At 37.5% G+C, this 5,000-nt stretch overlaps 1 protein-coding gene across 1 annotated transcript in view; it reads right to left on the bottom strand.

The window, feature by feature from the left end:
• LOC105061458 (peptidyl-prolyl cis-trans isomerase CYP18-2) overlaps positions 1 to 5,000 on the bottom strand; it is a 16,572-nt gene that overhangs the window by 10,249 nt on the left and 1,323 nt on the right. The window lies entirely within an intron of this gene.

Here is a 5,000-nt window from a genome sequence, read left to right as displayed (position 1 = left end):
TAATACATTGTAAGGAACAGCTTTTGAGATATTAATAAAATTCTTTTTGAGAGAATTTCTTTCACTAAGTGAAGAATTCTTCAATGCAGTTTTCTTCCATTTGCATATTGATCTTCAAAGCATAACCTTGTCGATCAAATCACCCCTTCTTCCTTTTCCCTTTGCATCAATGTGACTCCACAATGGAAGCGTAAGGCCCTCAACCCTAGGTGTGATTAGTGGGTGCCGAAATAAGTTTGGCAATATTGTTTCCCTCCCCTGTACCCTTTCTTTTCTTTCATTATCTCTCTTCCTATCTTCTTCCTCTCTATATTTGTCTCTCTATTTTTATTCTTGGCATTGTTCCTACCTTTTCTCTTGCTATATTTCCTCTGCAGCCACCAACACCCAATCAAAATTTGATAAGGTGTAGTGAACTACAACCGATATGAACCAATCATAACCTCACAAACCTTTTTCCACAGCCTATTTATTATAGGTTTTATTTCAGCATATTGTTGGTTGATTTTGGAACAGACAACAAGACATCAAAACTTTCCTAAGCACTTGCAGACCCTCTTATTCCCTAACAACACCCTAGTTTCATATTGTTGGATTAATTACCACAATCCATTATCATTTTTCTTTTGAAATTCCAACATTCCTGGTTAATCAAAACTCAGAAATTGAATTTCCCAGCAACCTAGAGATCTTAGTCATTTCCCTAAACCCTAATAAAGCCACTTCACTTGGTTGTCCCGCATCGATTTGGTATCAAAGCCTAGGTTACCCACCATTATACTCGTCAAGCATAGTCCTGGTGTCATAGTGATAGCAAGTCTTTTCATATCACACCTACAAGATGAGTTATTAATTGGCATGCACAACAAAAAGAACAAACTTGAAGCAATCTTGAACTCACTACAAGCATTTAATTACCACGAATCGAGGAAGAATCCTAGGTCAACTGAATCACATGACTTACATGTTAAGAAGTTTGCAGGCATACATCAAAAGCAAAACATCATGGCATCAACAAGCTAAGGACTTCAACAAGCATATAACCAATACATGAAGGAGAAAACAACATCAACTGCAGTGGCCTATAAGCTCTCAATGTGAAATCAAATTGACAAAAATGAGAGGATTGTGTTTCAAGAATTGAAAGAAGTGCGTATGGTGAAAGAGATCTGAAGTTCCTGCTAAACAGAGAACAGCCATAAAAGGGTATCTTGTTACTGGATTCCAAGTAACCAAGGATGACACACAACATCAACCTGCAATTAAAGTTTCTACACAAGATTTTCCACAATTTGAAGAACAAGTTCCCCTGCAAAATTCATTGGTGTGTGAAAAAGTTGCCAACACCAAAGCAGATGTATGCTGATCACACGTGTCCATGTTAAGGTAACACCATGATGGACAACACTAACTTGAAACTAGGAAAAAAAATGTGACTGAATCGAAGCAAGTCAAGGTTTATTTGAATCAAGCACAGTTATGTTCTATGCAATTTTACATCAATTGAATTTCAGATACTCAAAATATTATGAGGCATCCAATGTTGGGTATTCATCATCTATTAAACATCAGACTGAAGATCAACCAATGCAATTTTGACTTAAAAGAACTAGAGGGAAGTTCCTGTGCACAGAAGCAAATGATGGAGACACAAGATCACACCGGGTTATCGTAGGGCTGCAACTCAAGGATTTTTATTAGATTCAGTTTTAGTTATCATTCTCTCTATTTTCCTTTTATTTCTGGTTGATTATATAGTTTTAATGGGTTATTATGGAAACAAGGGTTGGGAACAGAAGTTCTCAATTTTTATTTAATAAGTTGATAAAGCTAATTACTATAGCAACATCATTCACAGCAATGTTCATGCTACAGTAACTGTGAACGCTGACCATTCCTTAGTGGGGGTAGCTTTGGGACATTGAAATAAATTTGAGTTAGTGTTTGCTATTAAAAGTATCTTAAGTGCTTTATGAACATCACATTTTGTTGAAGGAGAAGAGTTATCCAAAAAACTAATGGATCCTGAAGTTGCAATCCTGCATGAGGCAAGTATCTTTTATGACACCTCTAGGTGTGATCCTAGGTCCCTAAAGTGAGCCAGCTATATCCTGTCCTATCCTTTGTACATTTCTTGACTTTTTGTATCTTCTTCTTAGTATAATTTATTTTTCTATCTCAAGTTTTCTTTCTATTACAAAAATTTTTAGTCCAGAGATATTCTTCTTTGATTCTTAGCTAGTCTTTTATTGAATCAAAACCAGGTTTGCTAAATCTAGCCCAACTGGTTAGTTTAGGCATATCAAACCGGATCTGTCAGTAACCATCACAGTTCGTGGCTTCAAATCAGTACCCCACTCTCCCATGCTGAAACCCTATACCTTGGTCCAAAATGGAGGAAGGAGGAGGAGAGAGAGGAAAAGATAAAGAGAGAAAAAGGGAGCATAGGAGAGGGAGAGGTAGGAAGGGAACGAGAGAGAGGGAGAGGGACACACACAGAGAGAGAGAGAGAGAGAGAGAGAGAGGGCTCGGAAGCCCTCATCAAGATAATAGACCCTTGTTTCATTTTGAAACAAGGAAACATTTCTTTTTTTTTCTTTGCCAGCTTCGAACTGAAGTTGGCAACTAGGTTGTTGACTTCAATTTAAGTTGGCAAAAAAAAAATGAAATCAGCAAATGGTTTGCCGATTTTTTAACCAAAGTCAGTAAATTATTCACCGACTTTAGTTTAAAATTGGCAAAAGAGAGATACATATCAGTACGGTATGGTACGGATCAATACCATGCCATGCCATCCACAGACTGATATGGGTCCTGGTATTGTGTTCGGCAAACCTTGATCGAAACACTAATACAAATCAGGAGTTCAACAGACCTTTTAGACCTTTAATTTTTTTATATTTTAAATCTTTGTTTACTAGTTGAACCCTAGTTTCATGTTTTTTGAATCTATCACCACATCCATGATCAATTTTGTACTGAAATTCCAACTTTCATAATTCAGATTTGTTGAAAACCCAAATCTAAACTTGAAATTCCAGCAACCCATAGATTTCAGTCCTCTCCGTAAACCCTAATAAGCTCTCTCCCTCAATTTTACTACATCCCTCCACCTTTGAAGTCATGGAAGTGGAATTATGGTTACAATTTACTGAACTGGACAGAAGTCCCAAACCAACTGAATTGCACTTCAATGGTCACCTCAAGCAACCAAACAATAGAAAGTGACCACTTCTTTGGGAGGGGGGGGGGTTGGGAAGGGGAAGGGAACTCCACTTTGGGGCTCTTGCAACCGAAATACCCTTGGAGCAAACCAGAATCATATTCAAACGGTCCTTGAAAAGTTATCCAGGGTGGCTTAGGAATATCTTTTCCCCTACATCTTTCTTGACTATCCTGTAAATTCTTGTCCATCTTTCTTCATTCCCTTCTTCAACTTCATGATATGGTGGATCAAAATCTTTGAAGAGCCTTTTATCCTGATAAGATGGGCAGCTCTTTAATATATAGTAAGCACGATAAGAACTTAAGTCTTTCCACCTAGCATTTCTAAATTAATTCAATAGTTGACCTTGAGAACTTACCTCTTTGTTAGCAGTTCTAAAGAAACAATATTAATGAAAACATCTATTAGTTTTTCTACTTTGGATGAATTATATACTTGGGGCAAATGGGACCCCCACATTCAGTTTTTCCAAGGATGATTTCTTGATGAATTTGCCCAACTTGCTGTTACAACTTCTATCCTTTTAAATTCGGTTTATATTAAGTTTTTTTATATAAGAGAGGATTAAATTGTTTGCCTCATGATATTTTGCATGTGTATACATTTCATGTCTTCATCACATAGGACATCACAAAGAAAACTCCAGAATGCCCACATCAGCACAATAACCCAGAACCAAGTTTGAGATATGGCCTAAAATAATCAAGACAACTTATAGAGCCAAGTATTTTGGTGGAAACTTATTTCCAAACATCTCTCAACAAATAAAGGTAATTCTTTGAGATGATTACTCTTGATTTGTTTTCTCGATATTTAAATTGTCCTAAAGCCTACTTACATGCATATACATACACTAAGCAGGGCAAAAAAGAGGTAGAGGACCCGAAATGTGACGCTGAATAGCACAAGCAACACAACAGATAACTTCACTTGTAATTGTATCACGTGTTCTTGCAAACAGCTTATACTATTATATTCTCCAAGTCTACTTCATGCACGGTAAGTGTATTAGCTGTAACCAAGAAGTTTGCCTATTTACTTCCAAATTACAAAAATTCAGGCCAAAGAAAGAACTGAGAATCTAAAAAGAATGATTGTAAATTGCCATGGAGAAAAAAGTACGATAATTTCCACAGTGCAACATATTCAGCAAGAAGAAACAATCCAATTGTTGCTTATTAGAGAATAGCATGTGTTGGGGAAGATATTTCTTCCTTGGGCCAAAGACATGAGCAAGTGGCTAGATATGGGCTAATGGATGTAGTAATATGATCTGATCTTAACTTCGGCCCGTGATGATCTTTAATTCCTGAACCATCCTAAGCGGAATTCTTAGGATCGGCCACTCCTAGCTCCGGTATCAGATTTACTTCTGTCTCCACAGCGACTGGCCTTTAACATTTAAACGACTACAGACGGCTGGACACCCAAATATGCTAAGTTCAGACTTCGGCCATAGGCATGCATCAGCCGCCATTAGTCTTCACTTCGTTGAGCGAGATCCAACCCAGTCGTTTCCTTTCCTCAACATCCGTTTCCAAAGAATTAGACCAAAATCCCAACTCAAGAGATAGGGCCGATCCCACCTGCATCTTAATTCAAAATTCAAAAGCGCCCATGACTTCTAGATGGTTCTGGAACAAAAAAAGTAGGTACAATAACCATCCCATCAATTTCGACCAAAAGTTTCGCCACGTCGCACCTAGATCTGCCTCATGATTTTTCTTGACAGTTACACGACTTCAACCTACAAAAAGATCTACAGAGGACCTCC

Source organism: Elaeis guineensis, chromosome 7 (assembly GCF_000442705.2).
Source record: "Elaeis guineensis isolate ETL-2024a chromosome 7, EG11, whole genome shotgun sequence".
NCBI lineage: Eukaryota > Viridiplantae > Streptophyta > Magnoliopsida > Arecales > Arecaceae > Elaeis > Elaeis guineensis.
Note: the sequence above shows the minus strand (reverse complement) of the source record. Positions and strands in the feature narration are given on the sequence as shown.